General features: G+C 37.2%; 1 pseudogene; it reads left to right on the top strand.

The window, feature by feature from the left end:
- The first annotated feature begins 7,553 nt into the window (after window positions 1-7,553).
- The window catches only part of LOC128026591 (serine/threonine-protein kinase VRK2-like), a 38,890-nt pseudogene continuing 21,181 nt past the window's right edge, over window positions 7,554-25,262 (top strand).

Genomic DNA, 25,262 nt, shown 5'->3' on the forward strand with positions numbered 1-25,262 from the left:
GCGATCAAATATTTAATATCGCTACTCATGATAAATACGTGGTAAATTATCTTCGTCTTCTATGGCGGTTTTGGCAAACCAGCGTAAAGGTGCATTACCGCCGCCTGCTGATCTGGAGTGTAGAGTGTGCATAGATTTGGAAGACAAAAAGATTCTACCTAGTGTCCCTGTGTTTTTCAGGTATTGAAACAAAATTTAATGCACTGCTGATTACCTTGAACCGTTTCCTAACAATGTATTTAAAGAAATATGATCAACTCCCAGCCATCCTAATTCATGAATTAATTTAAATCTCTCTCTTTCATATGCAGAACATTCCATAAGAATATGCTTCACTGTTTTTAACTCTCCACATTTATCACACTTTCCAGATTAATCTTATACAGACCTTGATTCAATGCTGTGTGTCCAATTCTCAGTCTTGAAAGAATGCCATCTTTCTATTTCCGTATCTTTTCCTCTCCTTTCCAACAGTCTCCTGAATCTGGAATAGATGTCTTCCTTTAGACCCACTATTCCATAGGTCTTGCCATTTTGATTTACTTCTAATGCAATCAGTATCTTGAATTCAGCTTTACTTAATGCTAACTTAATTTCTATTTGTGGATGATTTAATGCTTTCTTTGCTAACAAGTCTTCCTCATTTCCATCCACACCCATGTGCAAGCACCCAGAACCTCAATCCTTAACTGCCTGATTCTAAACAAACTTTGTAACACTTATAATACTAAGTCTTGCCGAGCTTCAGATTTACCACATAACGCGTAAGATAACAGCTGTGAAATTGCTAACAAAAATATAGACATTAACTCTTTTTAAATCACCCCAACTACAACTTCATATTTTACATTAGAACTTTACAGTATAACTGACATTGTGACTTTATTTTTTATTTTTTTACTTTATCTCACAATTAACTTTTCCCCCCCTTTGAGGCAGAAATAAGCTTCCATAAAATCTACCTCCATGTCATTTTTTTAGCATTGGACAAATGTGCCACCTGAGACATTCTCACCCTTCTTCCTGAGTGCTTCCTCTTGCACAAAGTTTGCCCTCACATTACAAGGGCTAGAACTAGGACATGCCCATCTGTGCTGATGGCCATGTGTTTGACTGTGGCTAATACAGAAAGTTACATAGAGCCTAGGTATCTCTGTGCTTCTCAAGAGAGAACATTTCTCTTTGGCGAAATATCTCTGGGTCACAGGCCTCTGAGGCAACTGCCAGAGCACTTCTGTAGCCAGGTCACCCTGCCTTTCCCATGGAAATGGGTCAGGATGAAAGGCATTCTGTGGTCCGTTTACATGCTTTCTGAACACAGTCCAGCTTTTGCTGGTAAAGGACACCAAGGAGATTGAGAGAGTAGGAGAGGGTGAGACACCAACCATCAGAGCCAAAAAAAGAAAAAAAAGAAAAAAGCCTCACACTCACTTACAAAAGAGAGAAAATACAGTGGGTCCAAATCTCCCAGCTGTGGGCCTGTCGTTTTGCATAAGTCAGCTATGTGTTTGTGGATGGGGATGGCTCATAACTCTCGGCAGGCTGATATTAAATCCGTATGCACAGAGACGTGCCCCCAGACAGTAATGGATTACCTGGCCCTGATTCCCCTCCCAGCCCGGCCTGGCTTGGCTCAGCCCACCGACCCCAACTGTCTGGAATGTGACAAGATAGCGGGAGGCTGTCAGGGCTGCCAGGAGGCCAGATTTATCTTGCTCTGTGCTGACAGATGATAAAAATGTCAGGCCGCGATGTTTGGACCAGGTCGCCAGCTGGAAGACCTGCACGCCGGACAGGCCACCAAGAGATACACATCTGCACAACTATACATATCTTCACTATCACCCGATCACCAGACCTCACCTTCATGGCTTCAGAAACAAATCTGTAGCCTGATCTCTTCATTTTTCTGGCCTCGCTGCCTGAAAAACACCTCATCTTTCATGAACGCTGATAACATCACAATGCGTGTGATAACACCATTCCAACACACACCACCCACACATGCAGGGCTCAACAATACAGATGGCTCTGGGCCAGTTTGAGAAAGTTTCGGGCCCGTTGACAGAACTGTCACTTCCAGCCTATGTTTGTTGATCATGTGTTGTTATGCCTTGCAAACCTAACCGTTTGGATTTCTGGGAGGTACAGAACATTGCCGTTTGTGCTAATATATTATATATATATATATATATATATATATATATATATATATGTATATATATATATATATATATATGTATATATATATATATATATATATATATATATATATATACATATATATACATTAATCACATGAAACATATTATTATTATTCAAGACAGTTATTAGATTTATATATAAATTGTATTTTAGTATAATCCTGTATCCTTTCATAAACACTTAAACACTTTTTCTGAAACAAAAGAATACACATATACAAATAATTCTAGTTCTGAAAATGTGTATGCTCTAATATTAGATCTAATGTAATAATAATCTAATTCAGAATTTACAAAAAAAATCTACTATAGTGGGGGGAAAATCCTCACAAACATATACATACACACAAGCACACAGACAATCTTCCAGTTTTTCCAGCATAGGATGTTGAGTAAAAGTCAAGGTTGACTTTAACACCTGCTTGAGTGATTCATTGTATTCTTCCTCCATTTAAAGACAAAGATAAACAGAGATACTGTGTTCTTCAAGAGCCTGCTTGGCATCAGGCCAAAGTCCACAGTCTGTGTCCACGACAACGGAGAGATGAGCCTTTGAAAATCAACCATCGGCCCAATTATGTCCTCCTGAAGAAATTATGCCCAATGACACCAGCTTCACCCCAGTCCAGATGCCCTCACCAGCCTTAATTACGTATGCTAATGCCGAACCCAAGTGACATCACTAAACCTGTTTCTGCCAGTGGAAATAAATCACCAATTTTAATATTAAATCACACACTTTTATGATACTTTTGCATCTTTTTTATTTTTTTTTTAATTTAAAAGACTCAGTCTCCATTTATTGTAACTCTACAGTATGTAAAAGAACAATCAGCACAGCCATCATCATTTCTCCATTTGTCTTCAACACAAAGAAAAATGACAAAGCTCATTCCTGGGTAAACTAAATTACAGGTTTGCCACCATAGGTCATCTGCCATCTTGTGTCAGCTGGAGGTTAAATGAAAGGCACCCGGATTCAACCCAGCTTGGCCTGCCACAGTGAGTTGAACCCAAAGGAGGGTGAGGGGATGGTGTGCCCGCTGATAGTCTGGCCCGCTGCATTTAATGATATTTAAAAGAAAAATATGCCAGTGTGATTGTTTAACACTGATTGATAAGGCTGCCAGAGGAAAGTAGATAAACAAGCAGGTGATGGATTTGCTGCTCTCAAAGTGAAGACATTACGCTGCTTGCAGAACCTTGTGCCAGACACCTAGGAGCAGTGGGTGGCCGGAGGTTAGCCATTTTGTGCCCACTCAGTAATGCAGCTTTAATCACTCCTTATATTTCCAGCTAAAAAGGAGGCTTAATGAGCCAGTTTCACAAGCTCAGAGAAACTGATTATTATCTGAGAATTCCTACTGAGTTGGTGTTTGTCCAACTCTCCCTCTCCCTTTCACTACATTTCATCTGCTCTCTCAGTAGATGGCGCTGTTGGCCTTCTGAAACCCAGCAGATTGTTGTCAGTGAAGTGCCAAGTGGTTTATGCTAGCATATTTTCTCCTTCCTGTCCTTATCGTCATCTTGTGTGTGTGTGTTTTCACTACAGAATAAGTGCAAGAGTTCTTCAAGTGTTTATAGAGTTTGTACTGCCAAACCCATCACAACATACGAGTGCAAAGTCAGTAGTATTACAGCTCTCGATCGGCCCATCTATCACAAGTGCTAATTTAGGTATTTCTGTAAGGCTGCTTTTCACACAATTGTCGAAAAAAAAAAAAAAAAAAAATTCTATCATGGTTGCAGACCCAAATCTTGTTGTTTAACATAATTTATGTCTATTTTAATTGTTGATGAGTCACACCGCACTGTCTGTCTCTGATCTGTCTACAAGCATATGCTACTGAGTCTTTCTCTCCTCTCTCAGGGCTATAAAAAACATTGCACAGAGCCTGACTGTCTATCTCTCTCTCTCTAGACTAACAGAACAGCTGTAGATATCACAAAATTGCTAAACATAATGTCGCCAAAAGCAAAGATGGAAAGTATCTATAGGGAAGATAGACAGTGCGAAGGATGACATAATGCAACAACATCACGCCTGTGTGTGTGCTCATGTCCATTCATTTTGCTGTGGTTTTGTGCATTTTATACATTCCAGGCTGACAGACAAACATACTAAAATGCTTGTGAGCGTTTCTGCATGTTTGAAGCCTACAGAGTGTGAGGAAGCAACTTTTCAGGAGGCAAAGGCACAAACTGTGAAGAGATGGGCTTAATTAAAATCCACATGAATATGCATGAGACACTTGTACGGTTCCAGTAATTACATATTGAAAAAAAAGGTTTCATGTGCTAGTGAGACGCTGGCGTAAGTATTCTTAAGTGATGTCTAATTCCAACATGTCGCACAGCACTGATAGGAAGGGAGATAGTAAAAACTCTCCTTTAGAGAGAAAGAAAAATATATTCAAAGAAAACAGAAAGAGTGCTGGAGATTGTGGAGGTTAAGGGGTTTGTACAAAACCATTGTAAAACACTGATGAGTTTTTGAGAGAGTAAAACACCCACCATTTATGTTAACCAGACGCAACAGTTCACAAAATGATCAGTGCTCATAACAGCTTAGTTATTGCTGAATATCATGCTGCTTTTGAACAAAACCTACATGTCAAAATGAATATATACAAGCACTTACAGGAGACAGACATATCTACCCACTCAGTCTCAGTATAGCACAGAAATTTACTACAAAATGCGCACTACAGTATTTTATTACATTTTTTTATTATTTTTTTGTGCTGCTCTGCATGGAATTTTACTTGGATAGTGACACCTAGTGGATGCAGTATCACACAAAAGTTTGGTTTCAAGTGACACTGTAGAAATGCTTTCTTCAAGGTCATTCATGATGTATTTATTCTGTGAATGAAAATTTGACAATTAGACGGAGAAAGGCAGGGGAATGCAGAAGAATGGAAAAAAGGGAGATAAGCTGAAATAGGCTGTGAAAGAGATTCAGAGAAGGATAGAAAAGGAAGTTGGGAATTGCAATGCCGAGTATGATAGGATGTTTAATCACCACTTTGCCCCACTAATTTTGCACCCCCATGGCAACAGAGCCTGTTTTATTTCAACATTTTATTAGATCGCTATCCATTCTGGCACTTAACACGCTGAGTCCACGCTGCTCCGCAATGCACTGTGTCTACAGATCTGCCCGGCAGCAGAACGGCCAGTCTGCAGACCTCCCAGCTATCATTTCAGACCGCCGACAGAACAGCCAAACATCATTACAGACTGTCTACGGACTGAACCACTATCACAGCAGTTTTCCCTTCATGGAATCATTCATTGCTGCAGTGTCTACAAACGCTCCAAACATCACCCACAGAAAAAAAAAAAATAAATAAAGGAGGGAAATTGAGGTAGCAAGAGAGAAGGGCTGGGACAGCGGCACTAGGCAGGGTACTAATGGCTCCCCAAGCTGTGAGACAGTGGCATTATGCAGAAACATGCCGGCCATACGGAAAAGACAATGAAGTACAGTAATTAAAACAGAACAAAGAGAGAGACACAGTGTGCCATAATTAGAACACTGATTTATCAGGTGATAATTGTACCTTGATTAATGTTCCTGATTTTCTTTTCATACTGACCTGAGACAGGTGGGTATGGTCCAATTAAATTTAAATTAAGAGGCAGAAAATTCTGCATCAGAATTAGATGTCACAGGACAGGAAAGTATAATTGTTTTAGTGGTATGAACAATATGCAAGACCTTAATGGGCAAGTGAAATATTCATGTCAGGCTTGCTTAATTGTTTATACTGTAATATGTGATATTTAACATATTATACATATTATCACTAGGTCAAGTCAACAGGGTGATCATCTTGTAAGTCCTCATTGTAAGTGCCCCCACTATCAAAGATAATAAACTAGAAAATCATTATAAAATTTAAAATAATGAATTCCATAATTTCAATAACTGAATGTTCTTCGGAGTGTAGGGCCAATTAATTTACATGATTTTAGTCATTTGTACTTTTTACATTTACTTTTAACTCGCACATAGTTAATTCTACCCAACAGAGCTTGACATAACTAGAAAAACTTACATTCATTACGAAAATGTAGATTTTCTAAGGATTGTATTAATTTCCATGACTTTCCCAGGTCTAGAAAACATAAGGTTTCCTCATATATTCAGATTTGACAGTGAGAATCCTGGTTCTTAAATAAACATGACAGCGTGTTTCATAATTTTGAGTCTGTAAACCACTTTGGTTAACTTGTGTTGTTTTTAAATGTGCTATAGAAATAAATTATTTATTGACTGACTGAGTGATTGATTATTACTTGATTGATTATGGTAACTCACCAAATAAATAATCACATGGGGATTAAATCTTTATTTAGATGTATATTATAAGCATCCAGTAAAAAAAAAAAAAAAAAGACATACCATTACAACATAAAAAAGCAACAAGATAAACACTACAACTATTTTACAATAGTATTAAAATTGAAGCACTCTGAGGTCATTTTCATTATCTGTGGTACACCACTGCAAAGATAGCTTATCTAACTAAGTATTTTGTCTCGTTTCTAGTCAAAATATCTTACAATTTTTAAATCAAGATACTTTTTCTAGATAAGCCAAATGACTTAAGATATTTAGTCTTGTTTTCAAGAGGAAAAAACTAAATTAAGTGCATTTTGCTTAAAACAAGTAAAATTATCTGCTAGTGGGGTAAGTAAAATATTCTTAAAACAAGAGTATTTACTAAGTAAGATAAGCAATTTTTTTATTTTTTTATTTTTTTTTTGCAGTGCAAGATGGAATCTATTTCGTCTATATGAAAAAAGAGAAAGCCAGTCCACGATGAGAGAGACTTGGATATAAGCACTGATTTCAGTTACCTGGACGAACATTGACATGGATGATGGTTAATATTAGGAAACATTATATCTCTGTATGATGTGATAACTAATCAGAATCAAGGATTCCAGAGAGCCATGAAATGTTCATTTAGTAATTCAAGATGGAGAAAATACAGAAAAAAAAAAAAAATAATCAAAAGCTGAATAATGTTGTTCAACTATTGAATAAATAATTTCTGAAAGCAATAATTGCTGTTGCAAAAATGTGCTGTTATAATAATATTCAAACATCCTCTCACCCCAATTACCTGATCTATTATTCTTTCTAAATCAACTTTAACAGTAGGCTGTATTTCCCTCAAAATATCAATACACCAATGGCTGGCAAGAAAGATGTTATTTAGTACAAACGAGAGCTCCCAGCAGCCCGACTCCCTGCAGGTGGGTCCCCTCAGAGATGCCCCACTCTGACACCAACTCCTCAATCACAGCCAAAACTAATCTGCCCAATATCACACAATGGCAGGTGCATTTATTCTCTCAATTGAGAGGAGAGGGGAAAACAGTTGGATGGCTAAATGAAAAAGCTGGCTTTCGCATTCTCTAGTGGCCTCTCTGCGCTTCGCTTTAGTCCAGGCTGTGGCTGTTGGCCAGGCTTCAGTTGACTGGCTGGCGTCCAGCCCCTGTAGAGTCACTTTGGGCAGCCCCTGCCAGCAATGTCAGCGTGCCAAAGCCTCCTCTACCAGCGATAGTGGAGGGCACAGTTACTGTCACCAGAGCCCCAGTGGACCCGACCTGGAGCACTGTGTTAATTCACTCAGATCTATTTAAAAGCAGGCAACAGCTCTGTTACGGATGGAGAGGTGACAAGGGCAGCTGTTCCTTTGCACACATACACAAACACTGCTGCAAACATTCAAACTACATAAGGCCTGCGTGTTGACAAAGCATGCAGATCAATGTATACAGTGACTGGAAAAAGTTCCATGAATTTAGATGTATATAGATGATATAAAATATATAATATTTATATGACAGTTTTTACTGTATTTTTGTTCAAATAAATGCAACCTGCCATAATAGAATACTTTCAAAAACATTAACACCAATTAATGTCTAACTGTTGAAAGGTAGTGTATCAATCCATTCATCTACCAACCAACTGTTCAAAAGTAAGGAGTCAGTAAGAGTTTTAGAAAGTCTATTATGCTTGGTTGCATTGATTAGATCAAAAATATACTAAAAACAATAATATGATGTAACATTTTTACAAAGCTGCTATCTATTATTTTGAAATGTAGTTCATACCCGTGATGGCAAAAAGTTGAATTTCCAGCAGTCACATTAACCTTTTTGATGAATAGAAAATGATTCAAAATAGACTACATAAAATAAATAATACACATAAATAAATATGTAAATGTCTTTACTGCCACTTTTGAGCAATTTAATGTATCATTGCTAACTAAAATCATAAATTTCTAAAAAAAAAAAAAAAAAAATACAATGACATTTATTTTTATTTTAGCCTTAGTGTCTAAAAGTGTCAAAATACACATGTATGATCTCTTTGGGCAAAACAGAACGGTAAAAGTAACCCCTGACATATACGCTTTAAATCCTTATTCAACCCAAGTCATAAATTGAGCAGCAGAAAACAGAGAATTGAAGAGAGAAAAAGTGGAATAAAGAGATAAAGAAAGGGCCTCCTGTGATCTTGATTTATGAGCTTTGTTAAATTAACGTCTGGTTTCCAATCAACAGAGGCATGCCACAGGGCTTCTCATCAATGCGGACAGAAAAAAAAGAACCTCATCTGTCGAAGTCGAGCAGGGAAATCATCCAAATTTTGACTCATAAGTTTATACGCAATGACCTACTCCTGATGGGGGCCTCCAAGCACATCTAGGCCCCTCTGGTGGGACCCCAGTACCATCTCCATCGGACCGGTGCTGTAATTGATCATTAAGGTACTACGAAAATTTTTCAGTTATCATTCAATGACAATAACAGCAGTAGTAAATGACAACAATCCATTAGTGTTCAATCTGAGCGCAGATGGGTATGCATATGAATGTGCATGTGTGTATGCGTGTGCGTGCGTGTGTGTGTGTGTGTGTGTGTGTGTGTGTGTGTGCGCGCGCAAAATATGATGAGCACTGCGTAAACATAAAGAAATATCTGCTTCTTTTAACATGTCTTCACATGTTGGCTTATTTTTTTTTCACTTTGAAAATGAAACCAAAATAGGCCGGAGAAGCTTGGTAACATGCAAATGTTCACCTATCACTTCTACGTCTGATGTGCAGTGAGCAATGAGACCTTGCCTCTGTCATATGCTGTGTTTAATTACATGGAAACTTTCCTTTCCTGAGGCCACGGCAGCATAGTGTTTTGACAAGCAGACCCTCACGCTGACAACGTTTCTCATGGATGATTTGGGATAAACTACACTCAGACATAAAAGATTAGGCTATTAAGAGCAGCAAAAGGAGCTGTCTCATTGATATTCAACGGCGAGCTAGTGGTAAAACAGATTATCGGCTGATGGAGCCTTCATTAATTCAGTTCAGTCTTCAGGTTTCCCGTGTCCTGTTTGCACCACAATTGTTACTAATCTAATAAAATAATGAAATGCAATGATGAAATAAATAAATACTTGAATGTATCTGACTATGACATAAGCCGACAGCAGTGAATTGGAAATTGGCCGCAAAGGCATAGTAAAAAATGCCATTTCAATCAGGACCACTTTCGTCAAGTATATTTATGACAATTGTAATTGCATACAGTTAGTGTTGGCGGTATGGTTATGTTCTGGGCAACACTCCACACTCCTGTCCATACAGCCATGCTTGGACAGAGCTGGGAGAGCAGCAAGACAAACCCCCCTGGGGTACAGAACAGCACCATTATAAGCATATATAATTACAATGCACAATTACATGAGTCGTAAACAAAATGAGATAGAGACTGCTTCCAATGAAGACACTGTAAAGAAAGAACAAGTTAGATCGGATTACAGGTTCAGTTGGTGGAGTTGGGGTTGGAGGAAGGAGTTAATTGCAAGCAGCAATGCGATGGAAGAGACACTATTTTAATGGCAATTTAAATAGGCCCCAGGTGATAGGTGTCAAGACTGGATTGGTACATGTCAGGAACAGCTGACTGTCAGCTGATGCAAGTGTGACTAACGTGGCCTGACTGAACAAACGCAATGCTCGATTGCTGGCATTTGATTGGACTTGACATGTCTATGAACAGGTGCAAAGTTATCTCAGAAGTAAAATGTACCTGTGTTAAAACAAAGTATAAACTGCATTGTGATTTATTCAGAGTTGTTCGAAAAACTTTGATCAAGGGGGAAAAAAAACACGCAACACATTTAGCTCTGATTGTGCGAGACATTTTTCTTCCATGGCCTTTTTGATATTCTAATAACAGGCAGTGAGCTGGACGCAGGTGTGGTGTTCTGAGCAATAACAAGGCCTGAATAATTACCGCCGCCATATCCATAACAGCCCCAAAGCTCAGAAGTGTGTTCAGTCTGTGGAGCCCCTTCTCTCCGTTGTGGAATCCGCCCCTTCGATGGTAAATGGCAGAACTGGGATCTCTTCCAGATTTAGTGCTGCCCAGTTAGAGAGAAATAAAGCTGGCAATCCTCAGGAGAACTCTCTAATGTCTCTGTTAATTGTGAGTTATGGGTAAACATCGCAGGCTTGCCGAGGTCAGACCTGTCAGCAATAATACTTTTCAGGAGGAATTTACGAGATGGCCCTGTTTATTCTGCTATAAAAGGAAGTAACAGAAGGAATTAGACACGGTTTGTTGTTGTCGCTTCTTTTTGCTGTTGTTTGCTCATGTCAATCCCTCTTCCAGTCATCTCCTGATTCCCATTACGCAGAGAGAGCTACTTATCTACACAGTGTGAGAGTGCCAGTCTAGCTGGATGAGGTACTTGGGCACAACATGGTGTAGAACGATCTCTCACAGACATGTCTGACAAGCACAGAAATAATGACAATTCAGAACTTTAGCCTCATTTGCAAAAACCTGTTATTCATGGGTCAATGACACGTAGCTCATTTTTTGTCCCATCTGTTCATTTATACCAAAAAAAAAAAAAAAAACCTTTTAAAATCCAATCCATTCATACAATGAACTGAATGCACTGCTTGATGAGCAATTTAAGTGAGCAATTTAAAATTATGAATGAATGACTGCATTTTTTTTTTTTTTTGATGGGAAATTTCTAAGCTTCCTATCACTGTTTATAAGTCCTGTACAATAGGTTTAAATCCATCCAAGGTTAAAAAACATTGTCATTTTGTCAAAATATCATTTTAAAATTACCTCAATTCTCAGAGATCCCCAAACGGTTCGCGCGAAGCTGTTCAAAAGATTCAGTTTCCTTAAACCCCACCTTTTGGTAGCATGCTGTGTTCTTAATTGGTTGTTCTGCACACAACTTCACGGTAAAAGATGCGTTAGGGTGAATTATGTCTCATCCCTCTCATCGTGAAGCAAACAGTAAAATAAAAAACTTGAACAGTTTTTTTTTTTCTTCTGTGTGTGCGTATTCAAGCCACGCGCTTCAGTTTGAATCTGAATAGCGCATTCAGTGCGGGGGCGTGGTCACATTAGATATAGTGAAGGGAGACGTGAAAAACGGACATCGCGTTGTTTTCATATGGATTACTTTATCACAGAATATCTGTTAGCAGCACTTGTTACACTTCATTTTAATGACGTGTTTGTAAATGAAGATCAGCACAGACAAAGGATGCAGACAGCACACATACTGATAAGTATTTAGGGATTTGTTGTACTGCTCTGGTATTGTGGTAAAAATGAATTTTAGCCATTGGTTCTTCTGATCTTCATTCTTTGGCAGTGAAAATAAAACAAACTTGCCTTTACAATTAAAAACATCATTCCACGCTCCTTCTTAGCTTCATCAAACCACGCGATTGTTATTGTTTTAATAGTGCGCCCTCTCGTGGCAGGTCCTACAACCTGTACCTTTAACATGAAAAAAAAAAAAAAAGTATTGGCGTCCCTATTCAAAGCTGACCTACATTCTCAAACAAAGAGTATTTAGGTGTGTTAAATGTTGGAGACCAAGGGACTAACGTGAAGCCTTGAATTGAGGCGAGGGCGGTACGATCCCTCTAGACTGAACCAAATAGAGAGATCTGGTGATATATGGTTATTAAGGGAACCAGTTCTTGGAACTCTTTCGTGGGGCCATCCTCTGTGGGAAAGAGTAGAATTAGAGGCGTCCAGATTCAGACCCGAGGTAGCATTACTTTAACAGCTGTGTAAATAGGCTTTAATTCCATCGCTGGCTGGGCCACTGGCCGCTTACCAGCTCACAGAGTCAACAGAGAGCTAATGATACCAAAGCCCTCCACACTTTCACTCAGAGCCCAGAACGGACAACGATCACCTCATCCAAAAGAGTCCAGGCCATGCTGGCATGAGGTGCCGATGAAGACGAGAGCACATGGGAATTGTTAATAAACCCAAAGACACGGAGAACAAGTGTCTTTCCATCCATCTCCATTAGCAGCGGGACAGCAGACGACTGCATGAAAGACAACAGACCCATCTATATTATTATTCAAAAGGTGCTTGATGTAAAGGTGTGGGGGGGCAACTACGAGAGGGGGAGACAAAGAACACAAAGCACTCTAGTGTGAATGGTTGATTAATTTGCTAATATTGTCACTAGTAAGGAAGTACACTACAAAAAATGCATGATGATAAATGTGGGTGCCATGCTACATGATATAAAATGCCTTGTCAATTGCCTAACAATAATAAATCATAATGAAATCTTCAGCAGACGCAAGGTTATTGTGAATCTTAAGATAAAACTCATACTCATCCCAGTGTTCTAATGTATGCAGGTCAGTATGAGGGTCGACTATCAAACTAATCAGTTACTGAAGATGACTAGTTAAACAATAATAATAATAATAATAATAATATAAATTAATTAATTAAAAAAGTAACAAACTGCTGTAAATGGAAATTTTGAGAAGTGCTATGTTTATCATACTAAAATTATCAGTTAGTATACTAAAACCTTTTCTTAGAATCTTTAAATTCACTCCATTTAAACTTGTGATGGAACAGAAGTACTGTAGCATAGCGATACATATTTTATTCCATATTGTGGTGTAAATTCAAGGTTTTAAAAAAATGTAGTATGGAAAATAGGTTCTATCCATTGGTATTACATTGGATGGTGGCAGATCAGAATGTAAATTTGCAGTCGATTGTAACAAAGGATTGAAAATAAATTAATATATTATTATATTATGACTGGAGAAATCCATCATATGACACTAAAGAGAGGTTATGAAATTTTCATTATCAGTTGCACCATCAGTAAAAAAAAAAAAATCTTAAAAATTATTATAATTATTATTTATTAAAATATTATCATTGCAATTCCACTGTACTGTACTTTTTTATAAAACATTCATAGTTAATTTTGACAGTCACAATATATAATTGTATATACATTTTCTTTCATCTTTATGGTGATTTTTCACACTCTCCAAAAAAACATTTTGAAAAAAAAAAAAAGACAAGAGATTAAAAAAAAGGAAGAAAACAGAAAATATGTAGTTGAAAAAATGCACATTTGCTTAGTTATTTAACAATGTTGGTGTAACTACAAAGAATCACTAGCTTGTCAAGCATACACATACAGTGACAGAAAACAGACACAAAGGCATTACCTGTTCTTGTGCTCCAATCTCATATTAATCCACAAAATCAACTGTCACCCACGTGTCCATCACAGGTCAGATTTTCCCAATCTGGCCTTCCTGACAACCTCTCCTCTCTCAGAGATGAAAGAGACACTCAGGCCTCTAAATATATAAAAGATGCAAATGACTGACACAGCATAAATAATCCATAAAGGCACATGAGAGGGAATGTGAGCAGCAAGACTGACTATAATGATAAATAATGTATTACAGGAGACAGGCCTTGTTTATTTTGGTGGCTTGTGTGATTCCTCACAAATTATTCCACCTGTGTGACTGAGAGGCAACCGTAACAGAAAGTACTTTCTTTGACTGCAAGCGGGTTATTAGATAAATGCTACATGCTACACACACACACACACACACACACACACACACACACACACAATAAATAAACAAAAAATAAACATATGCACAGACACATCATTCCCAATAAGATCAATAACATGCAGAAATCAATAGCAATTAGAAAATTAAAATTAAAACTTTCAAGCACCGTTATCAGCAGTGCTTTTGTAAGAAATTCATCAACTTGTGAATGTTAAATGTTAAAGAAAAAATTATAAATCCATCAATCAATCAGTCAGTCAGTACGGTAACTGATTACGGTACGTTACGGCAAATACGGTAATTCTCTCAATACATTTTATATAATTAAAATTGTAAATAATAATAATATGTTAATAACAACTTAATATTTCTTTCCTATAATTGAAAATATTGGTTCTCAATTAAATTGAATTTGTTGGATGGTGGAAGGATTTGTACTGGAAAATGAAATAAAAACTGAGATTAACATATGCATTATAAAAAGGCAAGACCAACGCCATCTCATGACAAATTCGTATGTATTTTACGAGGTGGTTAATTAGTACGAATTTGTACGACCTCGTACAATTTTGTACGATTTGCCTAGACCCCAGTGACAGGTAGGTTTAGGGGTGGGGTTAGGTGTAGGTCATTCATATAAATTGTGCAACTCGTAAAATACGTACGATTTAGCACAAATCGGATGAATTTGTACAAATGAGGTCATACAAATTCATATAAGCCACCTCACAAAATATGTATAAGAATTGCCATGAGATCAGGCTGGCAAGACATAAAAAATCCAAATTCTCACTTTCAAATTGTGAAATGTAGTTGATAACACATGTAAAATGTTCATGGTGGATGGAAATGAATACTGATGGTGATTGAAAGAATGTTTATGTTGTGGAAAACAACCACAACAAAACATCTCTTCACAGAATTTAATTTGCATCCCAAGGGAGCAGTATCTAGGTAACCACATCAGTCTGTGACTCTGAAATAGTGCTGATGGTGACAGTGTTAAATATGCCCAGTGAAGTACACCTCAAAGGCTGACACACACACACACACACACTCTGTGGCACGTCACTACTATCCTGGACACCCGGAGGTGTGAACCACGCATTAGGCTGAGAAGCAGGAAAACTGTGAAATGTCCATACAGAATTAGCAACAGCAATTAGTGGCATGGATGAAAAGAAACAGGCCGGACCTTAAAGAGCCTCATCACACACAGACTGACAGCTCTGAGACAAGTGTGCCGAGTGGAAGGGATGTAAAATGGCAAAAGCCCCTTCTTTGTCTATGATCTCATTAACAAAATTAGTGACGAGAATGAATATATACAAAAGATTATTTGATTTCATGCAAGACTAAAAAGAAAAAGGCTGCGAGAACTGATCTAAATGATCCAGTAGTGTAGTTGGACCTGCATGAGCTGCACTGGATATCTTTGCATGATATTATGCTCACTGAAATGCATGTATGCAGGGAATTAATCACATGTATCCACAACATAAACATAATATTATACAACTCACATTTGCATCAACAGAAACAAATGGCCAAATAAGCTACATCCTAGTCAGAATATGAAAAGTTGTGAACATGTTATTGCATTTTGTATAGTTTGTTGTTATGGCAACATTATAGAAAATACATAAAAAAATTTAAAATTTGATGAATTGTAACTGTAACTGTACAAACAGTCATTATATGCAGTATAGTCAATATATTATTTTAGGAGCTTAAGTATTCAAGTGGTGTACTGTATTTTAAATTGCAATATATTTTCATGTCTGTTTGTTAGGTTTTTATTAATGATATAACTGATTAATGTAAATACAAAAAATACGTAATAAGAAAGCAAGAAATAACAGGACATTTATTCTTTTTTTCAGCAAGGATGCAATACATTGGCCTAAAAATGTTAAAGACATTCATGTTACAATATATATATATATATATATATATATATATATATATATATATATATATTTAAAATAAAAGTTTTTTTGACCTTTCTATAAAAATAATAGAAGAATAGAAAAATATAGTGCCATAGTTTTATATTATAAACAGTATAGCTGCTTTCAACACTGATAATGAGAAAATAATGATATATTAGAATAGGAAAATATTTAATTTATTTTAAATTATAATATTTTTTGTCATCTGTTTCTTTCTTAACTGTTTTGTATTGTTGAACAAAGTAAAAAAATACTATTAACACAAATTTGCATATATAATTGCATATATCTGTGCGCTTGAAAAAAAAAATATTTTTGCATGTTACTGACCAAAACTAAATATCATTTTCATTTATTCAGTAGTACATTAGTCAATGTTAGTAAGTAAAATGGACTTAAAAGAATATGCCAAAATGAAAAACAGCTCAATGTAAAAGACATTTATATTAAAAGTCTGTGTAAAAACACTATTTCTAACCAATCATTCTTAGCAAAGGGCAGCTAAAGAGCTCCTGAAGAGAAAATGAGAAATAGAGACTAACCAGATGCATCGAGCTGATGAAACAAAAAAGAAAAAAAAAAAGAAAAGTCAACACACACAAAAAGAGAAGCAACAACTCCAGTAGGAAAAAAATGGGGGCGTGTGTGAAATAAATCTGAAAAGAGAAGCGTTTGAAAAGAAAGCATGCATGTGTGCGGGGGTTTGAGAAAAAAAAAAAAACTGAGACAGAGAGAGATGGTGAGAGATTAAGAGAGGAAGAGAGTGAATTCCATCAACGGAGGGGTGAGATGATGGGGGGGATATGGGGCAGTGGAGGGAGGGGGCACATCTCGGAAGGGCAGAGCAAAGCGGGCACAGGTGACTGTCATGTGTGATGATTATTATTACTGTACACCTGCTCCTCCACACTAATTAACTTTGGATATGCAAATCAGCCCTATTGCATCATGGCCTCTCTCTCCTCCCCTACAGATAAGAGGATGTTCAGCTGCTGGATTTAATTAGGATAATGAACGGTCGGACCGCTGAGGAAAAGAGAGAGGAGGAGGAGAGGGAGAAAGGGATGAAGAGAGAGAGAGAGAAAAGAAGAGGGAGAGAGGTAGATGAATGAAAGTGAAGCTGGATGAGACGGAAAGGGAAGAAATATGTCAAGGGAGAGGCAAAATTAGACAAAAGATAGCAACAAAGAAAATGATGAGGGGGAAAGTCTGAAGTTTTGATCGAAAGAGAGATGGATGGAGGCAGAAAAAGAAAGAAAAGTGAGGGTAGGAGGGACCGCCCCCACGCAGAAACCCCTCCCCAGCTTGAATTCAAACGATTCGTTTGAAAGAAGAACAAACAGACAACAAACAATACACTGAAGAGTGCTTTGACATACTTTTACAGATCATACTCACTAATGCATACACTTTCTGTCATGCTCTGATGTCTCCTTGGCGGTGGGTTCATTGAGCCCACAGAGCTCTGAAGGGGCTGGATTGATGAGATCTTTGGGGGAGGACTGAAGCGAGGCTGCGGAGGAGACGGCAGGTGTTCTGACAAGGACAACAGCCCTTGTGCCTCCATTACAAAGGAGAAGCGCAAAGTCTAGGGCTGACAGGCTACACCAGGCCTAGACTGCGCCGGACAGAGCCGTCTCCTGTTAGCCAGTTACCCACTGCAAAAACAAACCTGTCCGCATTTCCAAACAGCCAAGTTCAGGACCTCATTGTCCAGTGTTATAGCACTGGCTTTCTTTTTAATAGCAAATCTGCTGATGAACTGACGGGCTGCAGAATGATAGTGTTGCCGGGAGTTTAGAGATCTGGTGCTCAGACTAATTGCCCTGTCAACACCAGGACTGGAAATAGCCCTATCTCTGAAATGCCAAGAGAGAGGATGAGACCGAGACCAAGAGGAAAACGAGAGAGATGGAATGATAGAAGTATAGGAAGACAGAAATGATGTGTGTTAAAGGGTGAGAGAGGAGGGGATGCCATTGGTTTCAACACTCTCTCATTCTGCATGACAAACAAAGCATCTCTCTCTCTCTCTCTCTCTCTCTCTCACACACACACTCACAGTTCACCCAAAAAAATCTGTTATCATTTGCTAAGACTTATGTTGTTCTATACCTGTATGATTTTTTTTTCTTTCTGATTTTCATTAAATAACTGCAATCCAATATGCCCAATATGAAAATCCCTAGCTGCTGTTAATACTGTTAAAACTGTTAATAGGTTATGAGACAAATGAGAACCAGTGACAATTGAAAGCATTGTCATCTAACCTCGCTGAAAGTGCACATCTAACGTGGGATATTTTTTATATACACAAACACAAATCATACTTGTGAGAAATAGCAGAGGGGAAATTTGGTGAATATCAACTTGAATACAGTCTTTTTCTTCAAACAAACACTATATATATATATATATATACATATGAGAGCTTCAGAATTATTGGCTTATAGTGCAAAAGTCATTAACGTTTATTATACTTTTATTTTGTGACATTCTAAACCTGTAACACACACACACACACACACACACACACACACACACATGTACATACATATATATATATATATATATATATATATATATATACATACATGTACATACATATATATATATATATATATATATATATATATATATATATATATATATATATATATATATATATATATATATATATATATATATATATATATATATATATATATATATATATATATATATACATACATACATACATACATACATGTTTTGTAATGGTTTTTTAGCCTAATGGGGTAAAAAGAGCAAAAAAAAAAACCTTTCCATTTTGAGTTCCGTGAAAGAAATAAATTAAACAATGTGAATAAATGAAGCCAGAATAGTTTATGGATGAATTATCCCTTTAAGACATTTAACATGTTTATTAAAAAAATGCTCTACTCTACATTATGAGGAACATATGATGACAGCATGTGACTCTTAGGTTATTTGAATGTTTACAGAAGTCTTACACCACAAAACTCACTATTACAGAAAAAAATACAGTATATATCATCAACAATAATGTCTAATCAGATTTCCCCAAAAAACTGTTCCAGATCTGCTGTTATTGTTCTGCAGGAGGAAGATGGTTCAGATTGCCTTGCACCGCTGCCTCTCCTGAGCGACCTGCAGCCCGGAGTTCCTCTCCCCCACTTTTAATCTTTCTGCTTCAGGTGATTGATTGGAAAAGGAATGAGCTGTTTATTGGATGCAAGGGAAACAAATTGCTGTGTTAAGTGTGTTGCCTTGATACCAGACATGACTTAAGATGAAGCATCTAACTCTCTCACTTGTTTTTTTTTTCTCCGTCTCTCCCCGGTGTGTGCTATGCACAACCTTCATTTGGAGAGCTGCCAACACAATCCCACTTTCACCCGCTACATAAGTGTGCACTCTCACATAGCAGCCATTTAACATGGCATCTGTTTCAGATGCCTTTTATCAACGTATAAAATCAGCCCTTAGGTTTCCTGCGCACGCAAACGGACTTGTGATCTGGGTGAACGGTGGATTTCACTTTGAAAATAGAACCGTAACCATCCTGAAGTCACTCCCAAACAATCAGAGATTTGATCGCAGAGTGAAAACTGGGGGACGCAGAAACACTGATAGCCAGTCAAGGGTTATCATACAGGACAACTGCTTAGCCGTACAGTACATTCATTAACACATGTTGGCAGAATTCATGACTATTCAACATATACCTGTCTAGGCACCTTGATTGTCTTGGATAACAGCCAGATCTCACACATTACAGGCCTTGTTGTGTGAAGGACATGTGGCGCCATCTTGGCACGTGGTTGGCACACACTGTGAAGGCATGGTGCACTGCGGACTGGCCATAATTACACAGCAACGAACATACAGGAAGCTGACTGGAGATGGACAGAATAACAGGCCCAGAGACAACTACTAATAGACAGATAGAACTTTTCCTCACAATGACACTTTATAGAGACTGTTAAATTCAAACTCTCTCAAACTCACACATGCCAACCAACAACAACAGCAACAATTTAAAAGTTCATATCTCTTTTTCTTCACACCCCAACTCCATGAATATATATATATATATATATATATATATATATATATATATATATATATATATATATATATATATATATATATATATATATATATATATATATATATATATATATATATATATTAATGTGGTAAAACCACACTTTAAGTAAAATACACACCCTTATTGTGCTCAAGAAAAAAAAATATGGAAATGAAAAGAATATAAATAAATAAATGAATAAATAACAGTATACTTTTAAAATCCATTTTAGGAGCACTGTTCCTTTAAGAAAACTGCACCCGCTTCTACTGAAGTCCCATTTTCAACTATAGACAAATGTGGAAACTTTTCAAATAGACGTAAGACCTGCAACAACTTGGACAAGGTTATAACAATCGTGCATTTAGATGAATCACAATGTCATTGTCAATCAGAACACCGCCAGTTTTAGGTACATCAGATTTATGAGAAAACTCCTGCATTTCCCCTCCTTTATTTTATTCTTTCACAGCTTGAACGAATGTACCCGTTCTCTGGAGGAAAGCGCCACGTGACCTACTTAATGACAATCTGTCTCCATGCTCACATTTCTCCACTCGGCTTATTTATTTGATAAAGTGTGATGCCTTTCCTTTTGTTGCCCTTAATCGGAGCTTAACGTCTTTACTCTGAGATCAATAAACTTCATGAATTATTTTGCCGCCGTCTATTTTTATGGTTCCTTTTGCTCATTAGCATGGCTGGCTTTATTAGCTGAGGCTGCCAGTGTCTTTAGCCGGTCCTGTGTTCCTTAGGTACACTAAATATCACTCATGTTGTAATTAATATGCACACCCTCAGCACTAATTAAAACACAGACCTTTCCAACCAGCTGGGCCCAAGCAGAAAGAGCGGCAGTCATGCCGTAATGAACTTGTTGTAAATGTGAGCCCAGCTATCGGATATCATATCCCTAGGAGCTGACAGCATGCAACGGAGGGAGAAAGTAATAAGATCCATGAACTTGTTAATACCCACCCCACCATCTCTGGAAAGAGAGGATATTTTAATGACACATCTCTAATTAAAGCCTTACTTTATCTCCTGTGTTTGCTTAAGAGAGACTGAACACCAGCGGGAGAAAGAGTGAGAGAGGAGACAGATCTCCAGCAATGAAAGAAATGTTCATGAAATCATAACTTTGTTTAAAGTGAAAAATTACTTCCAAATGAGTTGTAATGGATGCATATAGTAGACCTGCTATATGCATATCTTTCTTATGCATTAAACTGAAATATCCATAGAGTTAATTAACACAGAGAAAGTGAATACACATATATATTAAAATGCTAATTATAACTCGACATAGAATGGCAAGTCAATACAATCCATGAAATCATTTTCATACAGGGATTACAACCCCTCAGTTTTTCATTAGTATAGAAAGTTAACTTTCTGTGTATATTGTGGGCGACCTCTCTGTAATGACCTCACCCTTACAGCCTAATGTGTTGTAAATGTATCTTAGATCATTGAGCAAACAGTGGGAAAGATCAAGGCTATAAAAAAGAACAGTGTAGAGACTGGAGAAAAACCACAAATGTTCACAAAGCTCATTTCTCGCCACTAGTCTCTGCTGTTGGATCACTTTTCAAGCTTGCTTTTTACAACCCACACAAACCTCTGCATTCCTCTGCCCAGAAAACGTGTTGTTTTACTCCAGCGTTTGTTTGAAGCTTTGAGTTGAGAATGTGTGGATGAGAGAGATTTCATCTGATGCAGTTATGGTCTTAAGGGAAGCCGCATACAGCTATTTAGCTTAGACTTTTTATAGTTCAATAAATTTTCCTTAAAGCACACGGAGACAACGTCTATCTGATGTCTGCATTTACATCTCCAAGTTTTTTTTTTTTTTTTTTTTAATGGTTTGCTAATCTGCAATGCCTCTATAGGACGCTTCCTATCAGATGTCAAATTGACACTTAAAAAATTTATTTAAGATGTTTATGATATAGAATCTTCTAATAATAATATCATCTTAAAGACATCTGTCAGATGTTTGTTTACAGCAGATGCTTTGCAGATGAAGCGATCTGTAAAAAGAAATCTTGCAGACATACATGTGCTATCTAAGTGCTCACAAAAAATGTTCATGATTGAGGGATAATTCAACCTAAAGTGACAACTCTGTTACTCACCCTGTAGTCATTCCAAACCTGTAAGACTTTTCTTCTGTGGAATATTTTGAGAAAAGGGAAGTCAAACATTTGCGTTCTGAAAAAGACAGAAATACAGGTTTGTAACGACACAAGGGTGAGTAAAATGACAAAATTTTTGGTGAACTATCCCTTTAACAGATTTTACCAGCATTCTATTTGCTCAAAACACTGATAATTAATTTCCACCATCTGAAAGAAAACTTTCATCACCCAAACAAAATGCTAGGAGGTGCTGATATCACAGCAGTTTAATTCATGTTGCAGCTAAACATGTGGTCCAAGCTGAAACTAATGAAGTCTTTCTAATTCGGTTATAGTTTATTAATGTCAAAGACACAAGTCCATTAATCAAGTTATAACGCAACTGTGTGCTGAGAGAAATGGCTGGATTTGGTGCGGTAATAAGATCACATACATTTTAAAGGTCTACAATTATCACCGTGGGTTCCCGGGCTCAAGTAAGAACTCCAAAAACGATTTTCATTCGGCACTCATTAATATGCAAAATTATTCAAATTAGATTGTAATTAAGCATCTACTCAGTGGGAACCCTTTTCATGATAATTTATGATAAACTCTGTAGCTGCTTGATTGAGATTGATTTTTCGGTGCAGAGAAACCGTCATGAATACAAAACTGATTTCTTCCCCTTTCTCTCATCTGCTCAGGTATACAGATGCAACATACCCTGCGATTATTATGATGTAGACAGCTTATAGAGATATGTTAAGCTACTCTGAAAAAATTCATCTGATGAATCTGAGGAGAAATGGAAATCCTATTTTTCATGGATTTTATGTTAAAGCACACAACCTGTTTCCAACCTGTTATAGAGTATACTTTAAACATTGTGGTTCAATTAAAAAGTGAAAGTAAAAAGAAAAGAGAGAGAAGATAACTCGAGTATTTAACATTTGATGCACAGTTGAACAAGGGCTTGGAAGAGAAGTAAATGGAGGATGAGAGCATGTAAAGAGACAGAGAGAGAAATAGAAAAAGAGGGGAATTGTTATAGCCCAAGGGTTTCTGTGTTTCTCATAGTCATTCCCTTCTCTTAACTACCCACTGGAGACCAAATTAAAAAGTACTGTTAACTTATGAGATTCACAACTGAACCATACACAGTCTAATGCTTGCTAAAGCCTTTTGTATGTTCTGATGGTAGTGAGAGGCAGCTATAGCAAATCAATGGCCAGCATGGGAGGTCAGAGACAGTTTCTTCACAGATGCATGTTAAAGTCTAAACAAACTTATAAATATAATACGATATTGATTTTATCGTAAAACTTCAAGTACATTTTTTCTATACTGTGTAATAATACTCCAGTGTATTCATATATAGAGAGTAAATGTTCAGTCATTTATGTGAAAGCATGGGTTCGTTTATGTTTATCCTTGAGGTGTGGTCTCCATATGCAGAGACAGAATGCACTGAATTTAGATGAGTTGTGGGTGGATACATGGATGATAATAGGCATCATAATTAAGCAAACCTAAGCGAGCACTTAAGGGACTCAATATCCATTGTTATTAAGGCAGAACATAAAAGGAAAAGGTAGTGCTAAGTAAATAATATTATTGTAATTGGCACACAGGTGAACAATTCAGCGTAATTCTCAAAGCTTGTTAAGATTCCCTGATGTGTACATCTAGAGAAACTGTATGCCTTTCTACTGTCATTCAACTCACATTTGGGCTTCTATAAATACCCAGAAAGATAAACAGCCATTGCATTAGAACTGAAGATTGCACATCTATTTTAAATTCAATTTCTCGCTTATAAGAAACAATACAATATAAGAAACACTGTGCACGTGTAATCTGGTTTTAGTAAAAACATACACTACAGTTTATTTTGGATCAATGAATACTTTTTTAAAGCACTTCTTTCAAAAATATTAATGCTGACTCCAAACTTTTGAATTGTAGTGTAAACAATATTAGTTCACAAAACCTCATTCAGTAACACATTATAACAAATTTAACAAACACAACAATGCTTTTGTCTGTAAATGAAATTTACCCCATTTTCTGTCTACAACAGTGGAACCAGTGCTGGCTTTAGAGGCAGAACCAGGCCTATACTGTATAAACTAAAGCAACTTATCTCTTTCAGCTGAAGACCAAGTATAAACATAAAGGTCACTGATATGCAAGCTGTTGATATGGCTTAGTTGTGAGATGTTGTGTCTGAGCAGTATGAGGGAAGACACTTGTGGTCAGGCTGAGAGAGTTAGAGAGGGGGGACATGGAGAGGAGAGGAGACTAAACTCTGAAGGGTCACACGATGTTAAATCAGCAAATTAAACCACACCACAGCAAAAGCACTAGGCAGCCATATTTGCAATGCCTCTGGGCAGCACATCCAAGACCAAGTCCAATCTTAATAAATGGGGAATCATGAAATCTCAAAAAATGTTCGCTAAACTGTTCCTTTGCTATGGATATAATAAGGCAAATGGACAATCTTTGTATATCAGTAGTCCTTGACCACACTGACTGGCATATTGGTAGCAAAAAGCAGTAATTCTTGTACAGTCAAACAATCATGTGTCACGTTTCGGTGATACAGGAAACACAGGAGAGATCCAAGGTCAGGTAAGAGGTTAATTGAGGGGCAATCCAAAAGGGTAAACAGTCCAGGCAGGGTCAAAACCAAAATATCCAATTAACATGAAAACAAAACAAGAACACACGGCAAGAGCAGACTCAGGAAAGTATCACACATAAGACAAGGACTCCGTGACACATCGTATAATACAAAGAAGGATGATGAGGGAACTGGAGACAGGTGGGGAACAATCAATTAACTCAAACAAGGAGAAAGGTGACCAAATAAGGGAACAGGAAGTGATAAGGTGACAGACACCGTGGAAAAGGAAGACACCTAGTGGAAACCCAGGGAACAC

Source organism: Carassius gibelio, chromosome A13, assembly GCF_023724105.1.
Source record: "Carassius gibelio isolate Cgi1373 ecotype wild population from Czech Republic chromosome A13, carGib1.2-hapl.c, whole genome shotgun sequence".
Lineage (NCBI taxonomy): Eukaryota > Metazoa > Chordata > Actinopteri > Cypriniformes > Cyprinidae > Carassius > Carassius gibelio.